The sequence below is a fragment of the Meleagris gallopavo genome, chromosome 6 (assembly GCF_000146605.3).
Source record: "Meleagris gallopavo isolate NT-WF06-2002-E0010 breed Aviagen turkey brand Nicholas breeding stock chromosome 6, Turkey_5.1, whole genome shotgun sequence".
Taxonomy (NCBI): Eukaryota; Metazoa; Chordata; class Aves; order Galliformes; family Phasianidae; genus Meleagris; species Meleagris gallopavo.
Genome location: NC_015016.2, coordinates 29876023 through 29889290, shown reverse-complemented (window position 1 = coordinate 29889290; position 13268 = coordinate 29876023). Strand labels below are relative to the sequence as shown.

Sequence of the window (13268 nt, the reverse complement as noted above, 5' to 3'; positions counted from 1 at the left end):
TTTTCCCCTTTATTTCTCTGTAGTTCTGTGATTGTTCTACAGCAATTCTGCATTAACTTGAAATGGTTTAAAATCTATCAGGCCAAGATCTGAGTAACCACATGTGCCAAAGCAAAAATATTGTGGTGGAGCCCAAGCTAGTGATGAAGACTGTGCAAGATGTGAAGAAGTGAAATTAAAGTAGGTTGGCAATCTGGAGTGAGCTGTGGGTAGGGATTTAAGTAAATGCTTTAACTATTAACTTGCAGTTGGAGCATGGGAAATGCCAGAATACATTATAACATAGTTTGTGTATTATATGTAATGCTAATTTGTATACTATTCATATGATAATTATGCAACATTGATTCCAATTTTATGTAGTATAATACATAATATGGCTGTAATTTTATAATTGCAGCAAATTATAATATTCCATATGTTAATATACAAGTCATTCAGATTCTAAAGCACATGGAGCAACAAATCTGGTTTTCCTTTCCAATGGTCTTGGTATATTTGAATGGTCCCCATAGACCAAAATCCAAAAAATAATTGCTTGTCTCTTCACCATCTCAGAATTCTCACTTGTTTTTCAACAACTTCTATCTGTGGCACCATTCAGCAGTAGATAAAAACATCACAGTATGACCTGCTGGTGTGGCTGCCAGCTAATGCTGCTCGTAAGCCTCACACATCTCGTATTTACAGCCCTGAGCTCCAGCCACAAGGCTGGCTGCAGACAGGCTGAAATGGCAGAGGAACCAGAGGAGTTTTGTTTCTATGTCTCTGTTCTTACGCAGAGCTGGTAAACTCTTGGCTGTGTGCTCCCAGTAAGGGAGGTACGCTTTGCTCCAGGCACTTCAGATGCATGACTCACTTCTACTGTATTCCTTACATGTAAAAATATCTTTAAGATGGCTTATTAGTAAAATTGTTCAGTAAACAATGCTGCATAATTCATTTCATATACAGAGAGCTTTAAAGTCTAATGTACTAATGTGCTACATAATGTACTGTGTGCCTTCAGTGGAATGCAAATGCAGGCGTATGTTCTTGACTTCAGTAGCGTAGGCCAAGTCTTTAAAACATCAGTTACTGCTGTCCTGACTTCTCTGCTCTCTGTCAGTCCATAGTTACCCATTTGCAATCCCCTGCTGGTCTCTCAAATAAGTGGATAATATTTAGGTGAAATGCTGTAGCCACCAGAAATGCTTCCTCTGTGATTGATGATGAACACAAAGTCCTTAGCTGGATCCTGCTCATCTGTTTATAGTAAAGGTGTTTGTCATTGATATTGTCATTGAAATCCGTAAGTGTTCCTAGGGGTTGTATGTTGAGCTGTTTCAGGAAAGTGTTCAATTTCTATTCCTTATATAAGTTGGGAGCTCCCCAAAACCAATAAATAAATTGGAAATTGTTTCTGTCGGGAAAGCAGATGTTTCTACTTTTTCTACAATTTGTGTTGTCTTTCAGATAAGTTTTAAAAGTCATAAGTTCCAATGAGGGATGATTGTGCTAGAGCTTATTTTGATGTTGAGATAACAATACTGAGTAGATAAGGATTAATATCAGCAGTGTTACTGATGGTCACTGAAACATAACAGAAAGTTGCCATGTATGGTCTTTTATAGACATATTTTAGAGATGGAGAGAATTCCTGTAATGTGTGTATATATGTGTGTGTGTGCGTGTGTGTGTGTGTATATATATATATAAAATTGTGTGTGTGTGTGTGTATGTATGTATGTATGTGTATATATATATATATATAATTTCCGATGTCCAAACTGGCATATCTTGATCCTTCCAGATCGGATTACTCATCATTTGCTTTTTGTGGTTGCCCATCTTTATGCAAGGTCCAGGAAGAAGAGTAACTCAATACTAATTAGTCTGTAGAAATGAGGAGTTCAATTACTAGTAACACTGATTAATAACACTTCTGCAAAGTTCCTTGATTCTTTGCCTTGCTAAGCATCTGCATAGCCTGTACCTTAGAACTTTACAGCTTAATCATACATTGCTTTATATCCATTATCTGTTCTTTGGGAGGTCCCTTGTTCTTGAATTGGAAGAGACTGTGAATGATCATTCACTTTCTTTATGCCACTTACAATTTTATAGGTTTATCTCATTGCTTATGAGTCTTCTCCTCTCCAGGCTGAGTTTTAATTTACTCAGATCTCAGACAGATTTTTCTAATGTATGTGCCTGTAACTTTCAGCTGGTGAGCAAGCAATGAAGAGAACTGACAGTTTCAAGACAGCTCAAAAAAGATAAACAGCATTGGAAAAAAACATCTTTAGATTAAGGTTTTGCATTAAGTTTGTAAATCTGATCTTGGGTAACCAAGACTTTGTTCAGAATTAAAAAAGCAATTTCACGCTGGTGGGATACACAATGATTATTAACTATCCTTTTGATCCATTTCAGAGTGCTTTCATACTTGCAGTAGCAAAACCGTTCAGGTGCTGAATCTTTATGATGTTCTGTGCTGTTGAATAGTTATGTTGGACTGCTTAATACTGATTTCTTAGGTGCGTTGCCACTTCAGCTGTGGATAGGGAGAGCTAGATTGCAGTTCTTTGTATTTGTTTCAATTTCCTTAATTTCTTCTCTTCACCTTTGGAAGAGTAACGCTTTGGCTGAATGATTTGTATTTGAAATCTGTCTTTATTATTTTGTTGCTAATGAACCTGAGCTGCTGCTGTGCAGAAACCTGTCAGTCTTACATTAGGCAGCAGCAAAAGCCACAGCGCAATCCAGCGGTTCCTATAGCCTCATCCAAAATGTGTGGTTTAACACATATTCAACAAACAAACAAACAAAGCAACTCCTGATAAATGAAGATGGTTTCTTAGAATCCAAGTAACTCAAAAGAAGCTGAAATCGGATCAAGGCAATACTACTGTGAAGACTGGAGGCATTGTTGAGATTTTTATCAACTTTATTTTTTTAAGTTAGATCCCTCTATTTCAGGAAAGAAATCAAGATGACTGACAGGAACATTAGTAATTTATACAAAGGAACTATTATCTGAACAGGAACCATCATCAATGTCCTTTAGAGGAAGGAGAGATGAGGGTGGCAACAGACACTGAAATTGAAGCCTACAGTGGAAAGAGCCACTGCTCTCTTCAGTGATTGGAATGGGATGAGATGCACCAAAAGCAAAAAGTCAGATTTAAGTGATGTACAACTGTTGTCATATTTTATGGCATTAGGAGCAGCTTACGGATGCCTCTTGCTCTGCTTCTGGCTGGTCTCTGCCTGGCTCACTCGTCATTGGCAACTCTTACGGTTCTGCTGGGGAACCTGGATGCACAGCTGGCTCCCAACAGGAGCCAGGGTAGCAAATCTGGCCGTGCTCTTTCAGAGCTGTTCCAGTGAAACATACAGCTGTGTCTAGCTGTATTCTCCCACTGTCATAATATGAAAACCTGACATCACTTTTGCCCCCCACCCACCCCTCTGCCCCCTTTTTATCTTTTTGGCCTGTATTACAGATGGTTGCTCAGTCAGGCACAGATTTACCCAGGATGTTTTTTGCTTCTGTTAGTACCAGCCATCATCACATTCCTGTGCATATCAGGTTATGTGGATAAGCCATAAGGCCAAACAGCCTCTTGTTGACATCAGGTGTTAATCTGCCCCAGCACTATAGGAACTCTGGTACTCAAGCTTTCACTCCTTTTTTTTTTTTTTCCTTTTTTTTCTTTTTTTCCCCCCCCATTATCTACTACACTCAGTTCAATATCTTTTAAATATCACTTGTTGAAAATATTTCAGTAGTTGCATTTTAGATGTCGTGTTGTTAATTTGGTATAATACCCAGAAAAGTATTCTGAGCAAACTGCTCTGCATGCATGGTTGTTTTAAATGAAAGTAATGTGGCACTGCTAGCACAGGTGGTGATTTCACCCTCATTCACTCCCTGTGCTGCAGCAATCTCTGCCTGATATGAGCAAAAGGCACTTGTGTGGTCATGCTGGAAAGGGCAACTGGTTTCTGAGCTGATTGCTTTAGCTGGCTTTCAGCTGGATCAGTTTTCCAGCCTGATCCTCCACAAACAGCAGAGAAGTGATGGTGTGGGCAAAGAATCGTGCCCTGGTGCAGGAGAGTCTGACTTTCATTTTATGGAGAAGGAAGTTATGTTGGCATAAAGAGTTGTGTGCCTGCGAGGGTGTACCCCTTTGATGGTCATAAACAAGTTAACCATGCATTGCAAGCATTGCATACACCATGCCAACTTACTGTAGCATCTAACAGTATATATTGACCCTGTACCTAATTACAGCAACAAAACTATAAGTTTGGAAAGGAATTAATTGAAATAGGCCATGGTAAGCATTGTTAACTACTTTATGAATTTCTTATTCGAATGTTGGCATTCTGTATTTTCGTAATCAAGTCAGGCTGATCAACAACAGTCTGTTTTATTTCTTTTTTTTTGTTAGAGTTTTTTTTTAAACCCAATTTTGATATAATTCATTATTCACTTGAGGTGACATTAGAATAAATTAATATTAAAATATTTAAATGTAGAATAAAGATTTTGAAAAGTTACAAGGATTGATCACCTGAGATGCAATGTTGATGCTTCATTAGTCATAGATCTCCATGTTGCTAGGCTGAGGTGCCTCTGTTTTGCCTTATTAGCATTTTTTTTTTAATGCTGAGTGGACTGTATTTAGGTTGCACTGTATACAATTTAATAATGGCTCCTGTCAACTGCCAAAGTTACATGTGCAAACTGGAATATCCTTTACTTCAAACCATAGCAATGTAGGCTTCCTAGCAAGATGATTGATGCCCTGAAACTGTCAACGTTTAAAAGCTTTTTAAATAATGCTTTTACTAATATGCTTTACCTTTTGGTTAGCCCCGAAGGGGTCAGTTGGTTGGACTTTATTTTTCTTGGTTCTTTCCAATTGGATCTATTTTATTCTGGAAATTTATAAAAATAGCTGTAAAATCTTTGTATGGCTTGATTTTTCTCCTTGCTAAAGGTTTACCTTTCCAGTAAATTATAAAGTGTGTTGCTGATGTTGTTCATTCCAAAAGAAATTCCAAATCTGATTTTGTAGTCAGATTAAGATTTGGGAACAGGAACTCTAATGGAGTGAGAGAGGAATAGTTTTTTGTGCAAGGTGTGACCCGAGCGTAGCATTTGTACTAAAAAGGCCGGATTTTTTAGCATTCTCTGGTGTTGACTTTGGGCCACGTGCAGAGAGAGGAGGTTTCTGAACCCCCTTGAGATCCTGTCCAATCCTGAACAAATAAATGGCTGCACTGCTAGTTCACCTTGCTCACAGCCCTGAGGGGTGAGGTGGAAAAATCCCTTTGCAACCAGGGATGTGCCCTGCTCCAGCCTACAGTAACTGGGCTGGGGTAGGGACAGGAAGGGAACAGGTGCAGATGCCCAGCAGATGGCTGGAAGTCCTTAATCTGAGCGATAATGCTAATGTAGCCATATGGTAAAGAGCCATAGGAGAAGCCATTTTTCTAATAGCAGGCAATATCAAGTGATTAAGCCCTTTGACATCTGCACTGTAGTGGAAGAGTGGGGGAGCTACTCTGGACCATTCACAGGTTGACAATTCACCAACTCCATTATAGACAGTAGCACTTTGTGTGCAGGAGCCTTCCCTCCATCTAAAGGAGGCAGTGTTTGTTTGTCCTGTAGATGGCTGTCAAAGTAGGATCTTGTTCTGTGCAGATCAGGCAGGGAAGTGCTCAGCCCCTGGGTTGTGCAAACTGGACAGATGTCCCAGTATTGTTGTGAGAGAGTGCTTGAGGGGATCATGGTCCTGATACTTCAGGAGTGGTGTCTCCTGAATCAGACATCTGCCAGATGTCAGCAGAAAGTGATAAAAGAGAACCAAAACCCTTTGGTGGAAGGCTGAGAACTGCAGAGGGCAGGGGCGGTTGGAGGGGATGAAGTGTGAAGTGATGCGTGTTGGCTCAGCCAATGTCACTCTTAAACTGCCTGGAGTTTCCCATTGTTTTTAAGACAATAGATACAAATCCGAGCTTGTCTTCCTTCCTCAAAAGCTGTTTCCAATGGCTTTGCTCTGGAAAAATCTTATGCTTCCCCTGGCTAATCATCCTTGGCCTGGGGCCTGGAGATGCGATGCAGCTTGTCCCTCCGGAGAGCTTAGCCCAACCTGCCAGGCCTGCAGGTGTGCTTTGAGTGCAAACCCAAAGGCAGGCACATGAAGCACCAGCAAATGGAGGAGGACAGTGCCTGGCCCTGGGCACTGCCTGGACCTGACTGTTTGCACTTGCCTTTCTCTGGCCCAAGGACAAATGCAGAGGCAGCAGTGGTTCCTTTGCCCTGGGGCAGAGATCAGGCAAAGCCAGCATGCAGAGACACAACTTTCCATTCCTCTGACTTGGATTTGATGTTTTTTGTTTTTGTAGTTGTGTGTGGTGCCAACCTGATCTTTGTTCCTGACTGCTTTTAAAAAATGAGTCTCAAAAATACCCTTACCTGTGGTCATTAGTTGCCACTCCAGTTATATTTACTTTCTGTTTTTTTGCCCTCCTTAAATCCTCAGCAGAGAAGCTTACGGTTTTGCATTTGCAGCTGTGTCATGTTAATGAAAAGACAGCTTTAAAATGGATTAAAAGCAGGCAGAAGATTGAATGACCTCTGTGCAGACACCAATGGGATGTAGATTTCAGTCAGCGGGCCTGATTTTGCTGATGTGTGCCCTGTGGGATTTGTATTATGGCAATGTACTATGCATGCTACAAGCCCATTGCAGCTCCTGCCTGATGTGATGTGTTAGGGGTGCTCAAATCCATCACTAGAGCAGCACAACATGTGCCTTTCTGGTTCACAGAATACTCCCACGGCCTCTTCGGCTTTCTGGAAAGTGCAGCTGGGGCAAACACACTGGGCTGGCAGGTTGATGATCTGCATCGTCCTGAGGGACAAGGTGGACAAAGGCGCCTTTCTGGGCTTCTGGACATGTGGTCTCAGATCTTGGGTTGTAAGGAAATAAACCTTCCCAGGATGTGGGGTCTCATGGGAAAAGTCTTCTGTTCCACAAAGCTCCCTGCTCTAAGGAGAACAGAGCCGAGGCTTTGGTACTAGCTACTGCACGAGAAGCAGTTTGATGCTGTCCCAGTGGATTCTGTCACTCAGACATTAAAAGCGCATCTTAAAATAAGCTTTAACATTTTTTTTTTCTCTTTTTTTTCTTTTTTTTCTTTTTTTCTTTTCTTGCCCTTGTCCCTCCTGGGGAAAGCTTCCTATTCCCAGCTATCAGTTCAGCCAGTGCAGAACTATCTGGGGGATTAATGAATGCAGAGGGAGCAGCAGGATTTAGAGAAGATGCAGGTGGGTGGAGGAGGACTGCTGAGATGAATGTTTCCAGGGGAAAAACTATGTAAAACTTTCTGCTTGCGCAAGGGAAAACTCCTACTAGTTGCACAGTCACCATGGTGGAGATCACAGGAGAAGTGGGAGTAACCCAGGCTCAAACTGTGAAGCCAAAAGAAAGCTTGCTTATGGTGGAGAGGGGGTCTTCAGATCCTCCCAGCACCACAGTGTCTTCGCATATGTTCCCTATCAGCTCCATGCATGAGCAGTAGGTGGTCAGTATGCTCTGCTTTGTTTTTGCACTTGTTTTTCTTAGGTACCCAGCAGGCTAATCTGATTCAGATACTCTGCTTTTCCACACTCCTGAGAACAGAGCAAAGGCATTTTATGCTTCATGTGTGACAATAAACTTCAGAGTTCTCCTGTAGACCCTCCCTTGTGACCATTTTGTGCCACGGTCTTATCAGAGGCTCATGGGTAGTAGTTGTTTGGGAGGCACAATAAAAAAACTTGGCAGCATGCTAGTGACTAATTGCTTAATTTAAACCAGTGAAAGAAAAGTTCAAATTCAAAGCTGTTGAATTCTCAAAGAGCTGCAGGTGTTTTCCTCTAACAGACTGGTTTGTTTTTCCTTAGAATTTATGCTTCTTGGCAGATGTAATATATATAGAATTAAAATCTAGTTGATCCCTTTCTCTTTTGCCCCCTGTTCCCTGCACTTTACTAGTGTTTCACGATTTCATTGTACTGCACTTTGTTTTCTGAGGTGGTAACCAATGTCCTGAAGGGCAGAACATCTGGCTAGAGTCAAAGAAGACCAGCAGAAGCTGTACCTGCATATGCTTTAGCCTATTTCTGAGAAATGGGTCTAAAGCATGTTTCTATTCCCTTCCTATCTTTAACTTAAAAACATTGAAAATGTTTGGGATTTTTTCTTGCAATGTCAATTTAAAAGGTAAGATAACTTGTTCCACAGCTTTTGTTGGCAGCTGTGAGAGGGCTTTCCTATTCCTCAGAAGAGGGGCTCATATCCTGCCAGCGTCTCTAAGGAGTGTGGCAGGAGAGCCAAGTGTGCTGTAGGACATGGAGAAAGCTACAGAATTTGGGTTGTTGCAGAAAGGTTACAAATGGGCTGCAGGGGGGCTGAAAAACAGCAGGCTTCGTGTGCTCTAGTCCTAGCTGGTCTATGAAGTAGAGAAGGAGAAAGTCATCACGGTCATCTCTTCATGTTACTGGATAAAGGCCAAGATGGTATTTGCTGGGGGTAGCAGCTGAAGGAGAGATGTGGAGAAGGGAGCTGGGAGGGTGCTGCTGAAATCAGTTTGCTGTGCTGCTCCCCCTCATCCAGAGCACTGAGCATAATCAGGTGCTTGTTAGTGGGATTATCTTCTCTGAGGTGTCAGAGCAGTTCAAACAGCTTATTGGTTGGAGGTAAGGATATAGCTGCTCTGAGTAGTGCATCCTTCTGCCTGCAGAGAGCACCTGCTCCATCACTATCTCGCCTGTTCATAGAAGTTTGCTTTCTACCATAAAGATTATATAATGTTGGGCTAAATGGTAATGCTAAATACTTGCTTTCTGAGTTACAAAAGCAAGAGTTTGGCATAACAGAATGTTAACTCCTTAAGCAACAAGAAAACATCAGAATGTTTTGTTTGTTTTACGCTGATGATTTAATGCTTTCTTCCTGCCAGGGCTGGGTCCTTCTGCTTAGGAATAGACTAAACCTAATGGTGTCCTCAAAGAAGCTGCTGTTTGGCAGATGGGTGTTGATCTGGGGCAAAACTGGTGCTTTACAGCTGGGGAAGGCTTGAGCTAAATGGAAGCAAGTGCTTGTGTTGGGACATAGACATCAGGGTGTAAGAGGACAGAGATGGAAAAGCCTATGGCTGGGGCTGAGAACCATTCTACACAGGAGCTTGTCCAAAACATGTGATTTGCTTTGCCAAATTTGGGATGAAAGTCTTAGTAAAACTATTTTTTTCTTAATCAAATGAATCTTTCTTTAAAGAAGCAAAGCTCACAAAGTTAAAACACAGCAACAAACATTAATGAAAAGAAATAAACCATGCTTTTCTTTCCCCACCTTTTTTAGTTCTGGGCGATTTTTGTTGTTTCTAAGGCTAATCTTATCCAAACAATTTGAGCACAGATGGTGAGGCTGGTTTTTTTTCTCTAAATTTCTCACGAGTTTTTTGTGTGCTTTATTGTTGCTTGTTTCATTATAGATGTACTTCTTAAAACCATACTGAAGGAAAATAATTGCTTTAATCACTTGGTAAATATCTGAGGTTGTGAGATCTTCATGTAGATGGAGTTAAGTCCTGAAGGGTCCTGTTTGTACACTGTAAGCACTTTGGATCAAACAGTAGTTTACAGTGTGGATAGTTTTTGTTGTAAGTTTAAGATTTTGCTTTTTTTTCTTAATTGCAGACCTGACCTGGTTTTTAGAGATCTCCAAATTTGAGGGCTGCTTCCACCTGAATCTCTGCTCTGGGAAATGTCTCTGTAACCATTGTTCTATCACCGACACGGATCCACCTGTCAGCCTCATGTTTAGAGGCATTACTTCATTGTTGCACTGGCACTGCTGGAGAGCTATCTGCTCCTCATCAGGACATCTGGCTGTGGGAAAGAGCGTGCTCTGTTCCTCCACTGTAAGCAGATTAATGTGCTTGGTTTAACAACCTGCTTGAGATTTAACTATTAATAATTTTTGTTTCCTACTGCTACTTTTTCAGTTTGGATACACTTTTACCAGCAAAGCCTGAGTGTTGTGCAGAAGCATTCAGGAGGTATATAAACAAGGTCATAAGGTCTTTGCGTGTGCCTTTAGAGGAATTAAAGCTGAATTGAGTCCTACAAGTGGAAAGCAAAATTGAAAATGTGTATACTTCAGTGTGCTTTTCCAAGAACAGGATCTTCTTAACAGCAGGCAACAAAAGCTGCAGAAGTAGCTATGTTGCTTTGCAGAGAGGATATGACAGTGCTATTTTCTCATTGTGCAAATCAAACAATGTCTGCTTCATATCAGGCCCTCTGGTGCAGCCCCATTGTTTGCTGCTATTCCTGATGTCCCTCGGCCACCTCGGCCTTGTACAGGGAGCTCAGATTCTTCCTCTGGCTGGGACTTAGCACAGAGAAAGCCCTGCAGCTGACAAGGGCAGATCTGCTCCTGCCTCTTGTCATTGGGTAGGTCAGTCTGCGAGAAAAAGGTTGGCTTTTTCACTGCGGAGGTGCTCATGGGCTGGGATTTTGGTGGCCAGTCTAGCCACCTTCATATAAGATGTCTATTGCTAACTACAGCTAGCTCTCCTCATGTGATGCTGTGGAAACATTACAATGTTTTGACCGTTTTCTTTATTACCTTATTGAAGAGAAGTGTCCCAAATGTATGTGGTGACATCCACAGTTATTTCTTTCTTCTTGTCCTTGATTATTTTTTAGCAACGTGTGAGTGGGAAGAAAAAACTCCAGGAGATCAAGCTGTACAGTAATTAAACCCATGCTAAATATTAAATGAAGCTGTTTAACCCTATTTTAATGCAGTATGCTGAATTTTATGTGACTGCTTATTTGGATGCAAACTCACTGAGTTTTGTTGAAGCTAATGATAATCTTTTTCTAGACTACTTGACCATGTAAGAATAGCAGTGACTTGGTTCCAGGATCAGATAGAGCAAATAAATCTAAGAAAACATTTTCACTGTCACTAGGCTTATTTTGTTGAACCGTAATTTAAAAATGCATTTATCATCGCTTGCTTATCAAGATGCATTTCACATGGTGATTAGCCTGAAATGGAGGAGTTTCTCAGATGAATATCTGCTGTGCCACAGGAATGGCAGGTTAGAAGTCAGGACTCTAGGGACTAAATCATGGTCCCTTTGAAACCGATAGGCATCTTGCCAGTCACGTTGGATTCTGTGCTGTTTTGCTGTTTCACATGGATTTTGTTCTTGATTCTTATCAGCAACTTGCTCTGAGACCTCAGAAAGTTATTTAACTGTTCTGACCTTTTACTTTCTGCAGCAGTATTTTACAACCCTTTGTATTATTTATAATATATTGAGGTATAAATCTCTAATTTATCTCTAATGTATAATACTTAAACACAAAGATGACCAAACATCCCTCTGTGATTGCTCTTTCAAGACCAAGAGTAGGAAAATTCAAAGATATTTCCTGTATTGAGAAATAAAATTTGTGTAAAGAATGTTTTTCCTTCCATGGGTAACTTTCTGATCTCCTCTCTCTGTGTGTCCTCTGAGCAAAACTCCTTTTGAGGTCAGTGGCAGTGGCTGTGTGAGCAGAGCTGAAGGGTTTAATGTGATACTCACTGCACATGTAGGCAGGATGCTGATGGGGAAAGTCTGCAGTTGAAGCTCTATAGCAACAAGTTTTCTCCAACACTGTAGGACACAGCAAGCAACACTGTTGCAGAGAAAGAGAAGTAGCCATGTGCTTCCTTGCAAAGTTCTAATCTCACTTATTTCTCCAGTTTAAATTCTTACATCTAAAAGCTGCTACCTGCTGCAGGAAAATAGCACCCCATTTGTGGCTGCATGCCTCATTTCTTCCCTTGCTGGGCCCCTGGTGATTATGCTTTTGCTTGGTAAGTTGATTGTCATTATGGAAAAACCAAGCCATTAAACAAATGGAGGATGGGATGCAGTGCAGAGCAGGACTGATATGGCCTGGGTTGAAAAGGACCACAACAATCATCCAGTTTCAACCCCCCTGCTATGTGCAGGGTCCCCAGACACAAGACCAGGCTGCCCAGAGCCACATCCAGCCTGGCCTTGAATGCCTCCAGGGATGGGGCATCCACAACCTCCTTGGGCAGCCTGTTCCAGTGCGTCACCACCCTCTGAGTGGAAAAAACTTCCTCTTTAGTTTCCTCTGAACCTTGTGTGGTGACCCTGCTGAGCAAGTCAAATGGCCAGGTCCTGCTATCCCAAGGGGAGGCTGCACAGCTGATATCTATGGATCAGCTCTCTTTTTGTCTAGAACAAGATAGTCTTGGCCATGTCCTCTGTTAAGAACAATTGCTAGCTCATGGTGTTCCCTGAATTGCCTGAAATCAGGTCAGGCAGCCTGCTGGAAATTCAGCGGTAGGGGCAGCACTCAGATTGGTGTCCTGGCTTCAGTTAGCATAGTACTAAGTGTGTTTTCTTCATGAACCAAGATACTGCTATTTTACATAACCTTTGCAGTTGTCTGAGTGAACACTGGGTCACATCCTGCCAGATTGTGCACTTGGAACAAGGCAACCCTGGATATATGTACAGACTGGAGGGGCAAAAAGTAGGAGAGTAGCACCAGGGAAAGAGATCTGGGAGTTCTGGCTGACAGCAAGTTAAACATGAGCCAGCAGTGTGCCCTGGCAACCCAAAGGGCCAGCTGTACCCTGGAGTGCCCCAGGCCCAGCACTGCTACCCAGCGATGGAGGGTTGTCTCTCTCTGCTCTGTGCTGTGCAGCCTTACCTCGAGCACTGTGTGTGGTTTGGGTCCCACAATATAGGAAGGACATAAAACTATTAGAATGCCCAAAAGAGGGCTATGAATGTGGTGAGAGTCTGGAGGGCAAGGTGTATGAGGAGCAGCTGGTGTGCCTTGGATTGTTCAGCCCAGAGCAGAAGAGCTGAGGGTAGGCTTCATGGTGGCTGCAAGTCTCAAGGGAATGGAGGGGAAGCGCTGAGCTCTGCTCTCTGTGTCAGCGACAAGGCCCGAGAGAATGGCATGGAGCTGTGTAAGGATAGGGTCAGGTTGGGGTTTAGGAAAAGGTTCTTCACCAGAAGGTGACTGGGTGCTGAAATAGGCTCCTCAGAGCACAGCCCCAAGCCAGAGTTCAAGAAGCATTTGGACAGTGCTCTCAGAAATGTGGTTTAAATTTTGGGTGGTCCTGTTTGGAGCCAAGAGTTGGACTAGGTGATCCTTGTGGGTCCCTTCCAAC

At 42.2% G+C, this 13268-nt stretch overlaps 1 long non-coding RNA gene across 2 annotated transcripts in view; it reads left to right on the top strand.

Moving 5' to 3' along the window:
• Positions 1 to 11461, top strand: part of LOC116216750 — a 15488-nt gene extending 4027 nt beyond the window's left edge. For both annotated transcript variants that reach the window (XR_004160134.1, XR_004160133.1), the window contains 2 exons: positions 82 to 180; positions 9746 to 11461. This is a non-coding gene — a long non-coding RNA (uncharacterized LOC116216750). The remainder of the gene's footprint in view (positions 1 to 81; positions 181 to 9745) is intronic.
• The last annotated feature ends 1807 nt before the right edge of the window (positions 11462 to 13268 follow it).